The sequence below is a fragment of the Nerophis ophidion genome, linkage group LG28, assembly GCF_033978795.1.
Source record: "Nerophis ophidion isolate RoL-2023_Sa linkage group LG28, RoL_Noph_v1.0, whole genome shotgun sequence".
Lineage (NCBI taxonomy): Eukaryota > Metazoa > Chordata > Actinopteri > Syngnathiformes > Syngnathidae > Nerophis > Nerophis ophidion.
The window spans coordinates 16,661,088-16,673,924 of record NC_084638.1 but is presented as its reverse complement, the minus strand read 5'-3'; the positions used below and the strand labels follow the sequence as shown (position 1 = coordinate 16,673,924).

At 40.5% G+C, this 12,837-nt stretch overlaps 2 protein-coding genes and 4 non-coding genes across 6 annotated transcripts in view; 3 read left to right on the top strand and 3 right to left on the bottom strand.

Moving 5' to 3' along the window:
• Positions 1–12,837, top strand: part of LOC133545367 (golgin subfamily A member 6-like protein 6) — a 224,427-nt gene that overhangs the window by 57,537 nt on the left and 154,053 nt on the right. The gene's annotated exons all lie outside the window — the stretch shown is intronic.
• Positions 1–12,837, top strand: part of LOC133545320 (gastrula zinc finger protein XlCGF57.1-like) — a 51,541-nt gene that overhangs the window by 26,859 nt on the left and 11,845 nt on the right. The gene's annotated exons all lie outside the window — the stretch shown is intronic.
• Positions 3,895–3,981, bottom strand: trnay-gua (transfer RNA tyrosine (anticodon GUA)). The gene is given in 2 exon segments: positions 3,895–3,930; positions 3,945–3,981. It is a non-coding gene; the product is annotated as a tRNA-Tyr (tRNA).
• Positions 5,974–6,046, top strand: trnak-uuu (transfer RNA lysine (anticodon UUU)). The gene has a single exon. It is a non-coding gene; the product is annotated as a tRNA-Lys (tRNA).
• On the bottom strand, positions 6,641–6,713 carry trnaf-gaa (transfer RNA phenylalanine (anticodon GAA)). Its single transcript has one exon. It is a non-coding gene; the product is annotated as a tRNA-Phe (tRNA).
• Positions 7,038–7,109, bottom strand: trnah-gug (transfer RNA histidin (anticodon GUG)). The gene has a single exon. It is a non-coding gene; the product is annotated as a tRNA-His (tRNA).

The following is a 12,837-nucleotide window of genomic DNA, read 5'->3' as shown; positions in this document are numbered from 1 at the left end:
TATCACTCACCCACTACACCAGTGGTTCTCAAACTTTTTTTTGTCATCCCCAACTTTGGACAAGGGGGAGTTTTCAAGCCCCACCTGCCCCCATCGCCCTAACAGAACGCTAATGCCAAGCTTAACATTTTCAAATTTATTGAACATCAAGTAACATCAAGTTGTATACACTCAAACTCGATAACATAAAATAACATCAAGTTCAATAATAAATAAAAAAGACTGTGCAGCTGTGGTATAACTTGCATCAAGTTCAATAATAAATAAAATAACTTGCATCAAGTTCAATAATAAATAAAACAAAAGTGTTACAACTTGCATCAAGTTCAATAATAAATCAAATAAAAGTGTTATAACTTGCATCAAGTTCAATAATAAAGCAAATAACTTGCATCAAGTTCAATAATAAATAAAACAAAAGTGTTACAACTTACATCAAGTTCAATAATAAATCAAATAAAAGTGTTATAACTTGCATCAAGTTCAATAATAAATCAAATAACTTGCATCAAGTTCAATAATAAATCAACCTTTACCACTCAAAGAGCCATTTTGACCCATTTCACAAATTAAAGAAAACAATGGGAGCCACAAAACTATTTTGAAATTTAAAATGAAATAACACTGTCTAATCCCCCTCTGATCCCCACAATTTCCCCCTTTGTCTTCCAATTTTTTCTCTTTCTATCCCTTGCTGCTCCAGCCCGGCTGCACCAAATGATAATATAAATACATTTAGTAAAGTCAAATTTAAATAAGGCAACAAGAGAAGTATCCTACACTTCTCTTCTGTAAAGTAAATGTGAACAGCCGATATGGGCATCTACATCAACTATATGAATTGCCTGGGAAGCTGGACAGGACAAAACAATTTCAAAATAAAATAAAAATAAAAAAATCAAATAACACTCCATATAAAGTTTTCTTTTTGCTTTGTGCTATGTATAAACAAACTATGATGGGTTACGTTTATGAAATCAATGGATGACTGCAGAAAAAATTAAATAAAATGTCTGCATGCAACAAAACGTTTTAACTCCAAAAAAGACGTCGGGTTGAAGGTTAATAAGTAAAATACTTAATGTCTTTTTAAGTCCTCCTTTTAATAATGAAAAAAAATAACGCCAAACTTAAATTATTCACTGGCAGAGAACCAAAATGCCGTAAAATGTCTATTTCACTGAACAATTAAAAAATGTGAATACATGCAAAATTATAGGAAATTTAAATATTTATCATACGTGGTCAATGTGATTTCTGCTCCTGAACCGCAGAGCACAGCGTCTCCACATCGGGGCTGTATGACGTCACATTTATCTTCACACAGGATTGTAAACTCTCATCTGCGAGGCGTGTGCCATGTTTGTTTTTAATAAAGTTCATGTTGGAGAACACCTGCTCACATGCATATGTGGATCCAAAGATCGACAGGACTCCAAGTGCATACTTTTTCATGTTCACATAAAATTCGGGGATAGCGTTCCAAGTTTTCAACACAAGTTTGTCTGGCTTTGGGAGGTTTTCAATATCACACTATTTGTGATTCTGAGCAAGAACGTCCTTCTGGCGTGAAACATCTTCAAGGTCCGCTGTCAGGCGCTTTAACTTGGGCACCCACATTTCTTTGTCCAGCTGCTGCAGGACGGAGACGCGCGCGGCCGTGGGCGTGTCCCGAGGTTTGACAAGCAGGATGACAAGCTGAGCTGGCCGTGACAAGCTGAGCCGCATCAGAGTGATCAAAGAGTCGCATGCAGCTCCGGAGCCGCGGGTTGCCGACCCCTGGTCTATGAGTTCTTCCTCAAGATCACTTGCAATGTCGCATATACGTCTCGCAACTGTGGGACAGCTTTTCATTATGCTGCGCTTGTCTCGTCAAGCATGACTGACACCATGTATATTGCGGCGGGGAGAATCAGCTACTCAGCAATTGTGTGTTTTTTTGCATTGAGCAAATCTGTATGCAACTCTATATGAAGCCAATTCATCCATTTTGTGTAATTGTGGTCCACACATTAGCCTGCTACCCATCCGCGCGAAAGTTTGGTCCGCTCAGCCCCGCCCCCATTAGTTACTGTTGCTTCTGTCAAACTTTCGCTCCTACCTAGAAATGTAAAGCTTACCGGAAAAATAAGTAATTTACATTAATTTATATAGCAGATTTCACAGACAGAATCACAAAGTGATCTACAGTTTGTATAGAAAACGAGATTGTAAAAAAAAAATCTAAGAATTAAAAAAATAAAAAAAAATAAAGTGAAATTTCCTCCCGTTTCTCACGCCCCACCTGTCACGTCTCTATTCCCCACCAGTGGGGAGCGCCCCACACTTTGAGAAACGCTGCATTACACCAATATTTCATCCCACTACCATCAAGGCGCAGGTACAGAACTATCAAATCCCAGAGGGCCCGCCTCGGGAAAAGCCTTATCCTTGCAGCTATAGGTGCCCTAATCAGCAGGCCTGGCCGACCTGTCTGACAAACCTGTAAATCTGTTGGTCATGTATGATGTCTTTTTGTTATTTTTGTTCGTGATGTGTAATGTGGGTTATTTGGAAGTATGTTCAGATAAACTATAAAGAATCAAAATAATGTCTTATGTCTTGAGGTTGACACAAAATAGGAACCTTAAAAGCCGTATGAATCTGGAAGTAAAAGGAAAGGTCCAGACGAAAGTTAAGGGCAATCACATGGCTGACAAGCCGTGCCAGCAGTTCTGAGGGATTATTCTAAATCTAGAAACCCAGGTTGCAGGGAGACCATTTTTGTTTTGAAAGAGCCACAGAAGGCTTCTTAGTAGAAACAACTGGTTAAGAAGAACACAGGGTTGTGCTGAAACCCTGGGTCGTACCAGGGACCTTCAGATCTTCAGTTTGACACTCTCCCAACTGAGATATTCCAGCCATACCAATTCTTTTCAGGTTCACTTTTTTAAATGTAACTTGGAAGGAGGCCTTTCCATGGGGATCTCAGAGCCTAGTATTGGTTAGCAGAACAGGTACTTGAATCCCAGAAGCTCAAAAAGGCTGTCTTATGCTCCATGTCTGAGCATATTAGGGTCCCTAAAATATGAAGCGAAATGCTTCTGAAGAATGTTTTACTAACAAGAATGTTATGATTATCGCAAACATTTGGCAGATTAATGTTGTTTAAAACAAAGACAATAAACTGTTGATCGATTGACTAAACTTATAATGCAATTTTACCAAGGGATAAACTAACAGCTCAAAGCACACATCAGTCATATTAAATCATGCATCAAAGCCAATACTGTAATGACACACAATAGATATTGTGAGTACCTAGTTGGTTTCACATCTTGTTTAACTACTTACCATAGGGAACAAAATACCTATTTTTCAAAAATCATCATAAAAAAAAAACAGCAGTTTGAAGAAAGGGTCAAGTGCCATGACCCGGAATCGAACCGGGGTTGCTGCGGCCACAACACAGAGTACTAACCACTATACGATCACAGCTGTAGCAACATCCTCTGATTGATAATGGCTTTACTCTCCTGATGTGTAATGTTAAATGATTTGTTCAAGCGACATTCTGTTTGAACGACATCATGTAAGAGAATCTCATTCAGTGTGCTAATACCTAATGTTCTGGGGAAATTTCTGTCTCCATCTATTTTCTACCGCTTATTCCCTTCGGGGTCGCGGGGGGCGCTGGTGCCTAACTCAGCTACAAGTCGCCATCTCATCGCAGGGCCAAAACAGATAGACAGACAACATTCATACTCATATTCACACACTAGGGACCATTTAGTGTTGCCAATCAACCTATCCCCAGGTGCATGTGTTTATGTCTCATCAAACCAATAAAGTTAGGATGTCGGACAATATGATGATTCTTTTTTAAATGACATTACAAAAAAATAAGAGAAAACATCTTTCGAGCTGGAGTTGAACCAGCGACCTAAGGATCTCAGCATCAGCAACTACAGTCCTTCACTCTACCAACTGAGCTATCGAAGGTTCTGCTTGTAGTTTTCATTCAGGAATTAAATTGGTTAAAATCTAATTAACCTTTGGACAGAGTTGCAGACATTTGTAATAAAATGCAATAATTGAAGAACCAGCTTCTACAGTACACAGGAGATGCTAAAAAACTAACTTTGTGCTGTGATTGGGCAGACAAAAGCTGGAATTGGATTTGATAGGTGTTTGAAAAGATGGATCCAGTTAAGTGATTGGCCACACAAAGATGAACTCAGTCTGGTGATAGGTTTAGGAGAAGTTTCACTGGCAGCGGAACACAAGAGTTTGTATTCGCACTGTGAAGGTTTAAAAGTATTACCTGAAACTCCAATTCTTATACAGTGTACCTGTATGAAAAAGTTTTGGTGAAGTTTTTTGCTGTAGGTGTGTTGGATGCAACTTCTTGTCACACTGGGCCCAGCTTTATTACTCTCAGTTTCAAGTTATGTAAGGGTCAGTTCAAGACCAAACATCGGCTTAAGGGACAATACACCGTTAAACAATGTAACGGTTGTCTAAATTAAAATAACGCGACCCGATTCCAGATAAGCGGTTGAAGATGGATGGATGGAAAGGTATGTGACAACTGATGTTAGGATTCCAATAGCAAGGTTGACAGGTCAGGGACACCATTTCAGTTGTGTATGAGCCCATCCATCCATCCATTTCCTACCGCTTAGTCCCTTTGGGCTCGTACCTGGTGCCCATTTCAGCTACAATCGGGCCGAAGGCGTACACCCTGGACAAGTCGCCACCTCATCGCAGGGCCAACACAGGGGACAGACAACATTCACACTCACATTCACACACTAGGGCCAATTTAGTGTTGCCAATCAACCTATCCCCAGGTGCATGTCTTTGGAGGTGGGAGGAAGCCAGAGCACCTGGAGAGAACCCATGCAGTCACGGGGAGAACATACAAACTCCACACAGAAAGATTCTGAGCCCGGGATCGAACCCAGGACTACTCAGGACCTTTGTATTGTGAGGCAGACACAATAACCCCTATCTCACCGTGCTGCCTAGTGTAAGAGCCACATTAGGCTTATTAGTAAAAACAACTGGTTAAAAAGAACACAGAGCTGTGCTGAAACCCTAGATCTAACCAGGGATCTTCAGAGTTATGCTCTCCCAACTGAGCTATTTCGGCATTACAAAGCCCACTTGGGATCACTTTTTCAAATGGAACCAAGGTCTAACCTGGTGGTGACTTTTCAGGGCTGGAAGGAGGCCTTTACATGGGGATCCCAGAGCCTAGTATTGGTCAGCAGAACAAGTATTTGAATCCCGGGAGCTCAAAAAGAATGTCTTTTGTTCCATGACTGAGCATTTCAGGGTCTCTAAAAAAATTCAGCAAAATGCTTCTTGCAAAATTCTGGGAAGCATCCAAGTTAAATGCAGCTAAGAGTTGGCAACTTCGGGAGAGAAACTTCTTTTTTGGTCAAAAACCTTCTTTGCTGATGACGATGTAAAACCGGCTTAACTGTCAATAATGAGGTTTGTGTTTAAGCAATTGGCAAGCTTGAGCTTGACAGTTCCCAGCTTGAACATTTTGATTATTTCACTTTCATCTGAGTTTGCCAATATGGTTTTTCTGTCAGATGTTGGGCAAAACAACATTAAAAAGAACCTGGGTAGCTCAGTCAGCAGAGCTTCAGACTTCTAGTTTGAGGGGCCAGGGTTCAAGTCCATGTTCAGGTGGCCGTGTTTAACTTATTTACATTTCTGCAAAGGCATCCCTTTTGCCCCCCTGCAGCAGTCCTGTATCCTTTATTTAATTTGAAAAACTTATTTGAGCTGATGCTTCCATTATTACAAACAATTACATGTGTGCAGATGAATTACATGAATTCTAAAGTGTGAGTCTCATGAGACCCTTTGATAGCTCAGTTGGTAGAGCGAGGACTGTAGTTGTACATGCGAAATCTTAGGGAGCTGGTTCCAATCCACCTTGAAGGAATGCCAACTATGTTTTTATGTGATGAAGGGGCCTGGGTAGCTCAGTCGGCAGAGCATCAGACTTTTAATCTGAGGGTCCAGGGTTCAAGTCCCTGTTCAGGCAACTGATGCTGACCTCCTTACACTTCTCCAAAGACATCCCTTTGCCCCACTGCAGCAGTCATTGTAACCTTTATTTCAACTGTATTTATAGTTTTTTCTCTATTTCATTTGAAAAACTGAAATCCCAAAACATCCCTCACATCCACTTTAGCTCTGGTGGGAGAGCGTTAAAATGTGATCATCTGAAGTTTTAACAGCAATACCTTAAACATAAATTGTTAGACAGTGTATCTGTATGAATGTTAATGTTAGTCTTTTGCTGTAGGTGTGTTGGATGCACCCTCACATCACACTGAACCCAGCTTTATTACTCTCAGTTTCGAGTTATACATTCCAAAAAATACCCCTAAGGCTACACATTTGTGTTCGAAACAGCCCAATGTAAGGGTCAGTTAAAGACCAAACATTAGCTTAAGGAACGATACACCGTTAAACCATGTAACGGTGTCCAAATTGAAAATAAAGGAAAGGTTTGTAACAACTGATGCTAGGATTCCACCGGCAAGGCTGGCAGGTCAGGGAGACCATCTCAATATTGTAAGAGCCACAGAAGGTTTATTAGTAATAAGAATTGATTGAGAAGTTCACAGAGTTGTGCTGAAACCTGGGGTCGAACCAGGGACCTTCAGATCTTCAGTGTGACACTCTCCCAACTGAGCTATTTAAGCTCTATAAATGGTTTTTGGGTTCACATATCCAAATGTAACCAAGGTCTGCCCTATTGGTGACTTTTCAGGGGTGGAAGGAGGCCTTTCCAAGGGGTCTCAAAGCTTAGTCTAAAGAATGTCTTACACTCCATGACTGAGCATTTCAGGGTCTCTAAAAAATGTACCTAAATGCTTCTGAAGAATGTTTTACAACCGAGAATGTCATGATTATTGCAAACATTCGGCAGATTTTTCAGAAATGTTCAAAAGTTCTTAGGGGGCTAATAATTAAGTCTTCAGGTGTAAAAGAACGATGCTTAAAAAAAGGAAGTTTAAAGGGTAAAGTGCCATGACCCGGATTTGAACCGGGGTTGCTGCGGCCACAACACAGAGTACTAACCACTATACGATCATGGCTGTCCTTACCCTCCCTGATTGATAATGTGTTTGCTCTCCTGATGTCTAATGTTAAACGATCTATTAAAGCGACATTCTGTTTGAACGACATCATGGAACTGAATCTCATTCAGTGTGCTAATACCTAATGTTATGGCAACATTTCTGTCTCATCCAACAAATAAAGTCAATGGACGTCCTCCTTCATCCAGGTCATTGTATTCTCAGGTCATGAAATGGATTTACAACTGGATTGTTCAGTTTGTCCTAGATGACGTTTCGCTCCTTATACAAGCAGGCTTCATGCTGGCATGGCTTGTCAGTCATTAAAGTGGCCTACATTTTTTTCTAGACCTCTCCCTTCATTCCATATATTCATACAGCTGTTGTGGTGGTGTTAACATACAAATCATTGTCCAAGAGTCCCTTTAAAACCTGAGTTACATGGACTTGGTGTCACTGTCAGGTGAATAAATCAATATATCGTCAAGGTAGACATTCACAAAATGGTCCAGGAAGTCTCTTAGAACTTCATTGATAATGGCTTGGAACACGGCGGGAGCATTGGTGAGTCCAAAGGGCATGACTCTGTATTCATAGTGGCCGCTGTGTGTGTTGAATCTGGTCTTCCACTCGTCTCCCTCTCTAATTCAAACCAGATGGAAAGCGTTGCGTAGATCCAGTTTGGTGAATATTTTGACCTGTTGGAGTTGGTCGAAGACAGAAGACATGAAGGGAAGAGGGTAACGGTTCTTGATGGTAATGTCATTTAGTGGGCTGTAATTAATGCAGGGTCTTAACGACCCGTCTTTCTTCTTCACAAAGAAGTACCTTGCTCCTGCTGGCGATGATGACCGGCGAATCAAGCCAGCTTCTTGGGATGGCGCTATGTAATCGTTCATGGCAGCCCTTTCTGGACCAGAGAGGGAGTACAGACGCCCCTTGGGAATAGTGGCACCGGGAAGCAGGTCGATGGCACAGTCGTAGGATTGGTGGGGCGGAAGTGACAGGGCTTTTGTCTTGCTGAAGACTTGTCGCAGGTGGTGATAACAAGAAGGAACAGACTTCAGGTCCGGATATTTAGAGTCTGTGGCAGGATTGGCAGAAAAAGGATTCATTTCCTTGACACGTTTTCCCTGGACAGTAGAAAAAACACAGTTCTTGGTGTATTCCCTTCCCCATTCACTGATCTTCCCTGTTTTCCAGTTAACCCAAGGATTATGCTGGTACAGCCATGGATGCCCCAAGATCAGAGAATGGGAGGGTGATGTAATTAAGTACGGACAAATCTTTTCCTGATGGCAGTCAATGTTCATTTGGACAGGTTAACTGATGTGTGAGATAGTGAAAAGCTCCTTACCGTTGAAAGACCTCGTCCTAATGGGTTTAGTTAGCGGTTCTGACTTGAGTCCTAGTCTCCTAGCTAAACCCCAGTCCATCAGACTCTCGTCTTCCCCAAAGTCTATTAAACTTTAGATCTGTGGCCGTGAGATGCGTTATCGTGACCTTAGTGAGAGTGCGTGGCATCTGAGGTACCGCCGGAACGTGACTCGCCACCTGGGATCCCTTGGTTGGACACAAAATGACAAGATGGCCGCTCTCTCCACAGTAAAAACATCTCCCCTCCATCAGCCGCTTGCATTGCTCCTCTGGGGTCAGTCGGGCTCTCCCTAGCTGCATGGGTTCCTCCTCCAGGTCAGTGCGGAAGTGAGGACATAGCTCCGGGGGTGAACGCTGAGTGGTCGCCCCGCTAGGTGCGAAAGGATGGGTGGTTCTTCCTGCCGCAGCCCGTCCTCCTCCTCACTGCCGTTTGAGCTGGGCTAGTCGGTTGTCCATCCGGATGGCGAGTGCGATGAGGGCATCTGGTAGGTTGGGGACGGCATGGCGAAGTTGGTAGAGTGGCCGTGTCAGCAATCTGAGGGTTACTGGTTCAATCCCCACCTTCTACCAACCTAGTCACGTCTGTTGTGTCCTTGGGCAAGACACTTCACCCTTGCTCCTGATGGGTCCTGGTGAGCGCCTTGCATGGCAGCTCCCACCATCAGTGTGTGAATGCGTGAGTGAATGGGCAAATGTGGAAATACTGTCAAAGCGCTTTGAGCTCCTTAAAAAGGGGTAGAAAAGCGCTATACAAGTACAACCCATTTACCCTTTAGGTCTAAGGGAACAAGGAGGTCCTGATTGGAAGCTCCAAGTCCCTTCAGAAAGACTTCATAGAGGGCCATGTCTTCCCACCTGCTTTCTGCTGCTAGCGTGCGGAAGCGGGTGGTGTAGTCGCACACAGAGCCGCTACCCTGCTTTAAATTGCTTAGCTCTTGTGCTTTCTCTGCTGGACGACACTGGGTCAAAAGTTTTAGTAAAAAGCAGCTTGAAAGTCTGTGAATGAGTGGCAGAGTGAAGAGTTCCGCCCCCAATCGGCAGAAGCCCAAATTCTATACTTGATACACCAGAGTAACAAAAGATACAGTGGTTGGTCGATTGATTGATTGATTGTTCAATCTTGAGCAGTGACCACAGTATCCTCTCTGAAAATTGTGATGCGTGGACCCGGATATGCTGCACAGTCTTACAGATATTATAGTACTTAACTACCGTTTGTTGCATTCCTCAAAATTAGGATGCTAACAAGTTTTCAAAAAGGAAAAATTGTTTATTAGAGTCAGTGACTCAAATTCAGTATTGCGGAATAATTTGAAACCAAGAATATATGTAAAAGTTTAGATGGGATTTGAACCTTTTCTTACTGACACATTTGTCAGCATTTAATATTCTTAAGTCCACAGTGTCGGTACCTCTACTGTTGGAAGTTCAGTTCTGCAAAAGAAACAAACGCCTCTACTTTGGGGTGCATTAGTTCTATTTGACAAGGACAAATTATTTTCCTTTTATTTTTTGTCATGGAAAAGGGACGTTTTTGTCATGAAAAAGGGATGTTTTTGTGGTTGGTGCACTAATTGTAAGAGTATATTGTGTTTTGTATGTTGATTTGATAAAAAAAAAATATATATATATTTTTTTTTCTTTGTCATGGGAAAGGGACGTTTTTGTCATGAAAAACGGAGGTTTTTGTGGTTGGTGCACTAATTGTAAGTGTATATTGTGTTTTTTATGTTGATTTAATAAAAAAAGAATATATATATATATATATATATATATATATATATATATATATATATATATATATATATATATATATAGTTTTATATATAGTTTTTTTTAAATAAAAATGAATAAAACACGCGGCCCGGTGGTTGGGGGCCACTGCCTTAGACCACTCGGCCACACAACCGCCGTAATCGTGTTTTATGATCAATTTATCGGTATTATGAGACGGCAAACATATGCCATGGCATCACTTTGGTTGTGGCGTGGCAGGGATAGGCTTGAATCGTTTGCTTGTCGTTTAGAAAACACTGCTAAATACAGTCCTCATTAGTATAGTGGACAGTATCTCCGCCTGTCACGCGAAAGACCACGGTTCAATTCCCTGACGGGGATGTAATTTTGGTTCCTCTTACTTTCCTTAGTAAAAATCTTCTTCAACCTTGAGCTGTGACCACAGTATCCCTCTCTGAAAAGTGTATCAATCAATCAATCAATCAATGTTTATTTATATAGCCCTAAATCACAGGTGTCTCAAAGGGCTGCACAAGCCACAACGACATCCACGGTACAGAGCCCACATATGGGCAAGGAAAAACTCACCCCAGTGGGATGTCGGTGACAGTGACTATAAGAAACCTTGGAGAGGACCGTATATGCTGGGCCCATAACCCAGAGGTCGATAAATAGAAGCTATTCTCTGCTATCTTGAGTGTTTTATGTGAAAGGTATTTGCTAGGTTCCACTTACACTCTTGGTTTTCATGTGACCTCATTTTCAACCTCATCATCATTTTGAGAATACATAAACCTGTCAACCTTGTCAACAAAACCATCAAAATTCAACTTGTTTGCTTTGTACCATGTCTCATGTTTAGTATACTCATCATCTGGCAACAGAGACAACAAAGTTTGGTGCACTTTTCTGGTTGCATGATATAAATCCACATACCTGCTTAAATCCTCCTTTCGCTCATGTGACCGTATTACGTCATTTAACACAACAATGACCTCCTCTTTCAGCATTGAGAGTATTTGCCACATTGATTTTCTTTCCCCCTGCAAACTTTCAATTTTGTGACCTAGAACCTTGGGTGTCATTTTTACCACACGTTTTTTTTCCCCTCAACCCCTCAACCCCTTGTCCATCATTGTCACGTTGAGCCACACTGTCCTCCTGTGGCTGTTTATGTTGGTCAGCGGAGGTGTGTGCTCCCTCCTCCTCCATTTGGAAAAGTCAACCCACGCGCATGTCAAGTCAAATAGTCACCAATGCATTAGATTTGTCAATATTTGTGTGCACACATTTTAACAATGGCATTTTTTGTATTATTGTTGTTTCCCTATAAACAAGTTGCGTTCCAGTGAGGCAGTTTTTGACTTAATGTAGCGGTAAAGTCCTGAACTATTACTGCTACTTGTTGCCGAATATAAATGAAACAAGTTCAGACGTTTGCAGCAAGCTAATAATTGATGGCCAGAATTTCGTTCATGTTTTACAAAAATATTTATTATCATAAAGTCGCGTTATAAAACTCATTTTGTAACAAAAACGGAAAATACACAGGAGCAAACAAATACTAGCCTGGCACAGTCAAAAACTGTTGCACCTCTACTCAGCAACACCTGAGCAGGATCCCAGCTCCTCCCTAAGTAGACTGGCACTTGGCCTTGAGCCAACCCCTTTAGTGACGTCATGAATTTGACGGACAGAAAGAGTATATGGCTCTAACAACTGTCATCTAGTGTATTGGACTTACAACTGTAAATAAACTTACTTGTAAATGATAATATGATAATAATTAAACAAGATGTAACAAAAGGACAACAGTTATCATTACAGTATCATTTTAAATGTTGCAATAAAAATTTAGATTTATTATCACAAACAATATTATTACCACACAAAAGCACCAAAAAGTCGGAACATTGAGAACAGGTATCGATTTCAGGGTACCGTAATATGTGCCGTATCGGTTGAAAGGTGAACGGTACCTATCCCTACCAGCAAGTGTTGTTGTACTGGAAACTAATTTACAATTAAATTAGTTACAAATAATTTTCATCACACACAATAGTCCACTGTGGAATTGTTGTTATATTAAAATGAGAAACAAATTCATCTTTGTACAGCAATGGTTTGAAAAAGGCATTTGGTCGCTGATGCACTTATTGAGTGATAAAAGTATTTTATTATTTGAAGACCTCATCAAGTACGACCTGCAAATAGAAAATATACAAAACAATATATATATATATATATATATATATATATATATATATACATATATATATATATATATATATATATATATATATATATATATATACATATATATAAAGGCTTTCGTTCAAAATATTCTAATTACAGCATTTCACGTTTTTTAATTATTTACTATTTCTTTTTTACTGTATTTTCTGTGGAACAAAACAAATAGTCATAACTTGAAAGCTTCCATTCTTCCAAACACAAAAGAGTCCATTTAATGAAAAAAGACTTAATTGACTACTAACATTTATTTTTAGGATGTTTTCTAATTTAAATTATTTTTTTAAACTCTCAGAATTCTGAAATAAATAAATTATTAAAAAATAGTAAAACATCAATTTATTTCCCATTTAAGGCTGCTGAACACATCTTTCAGGTT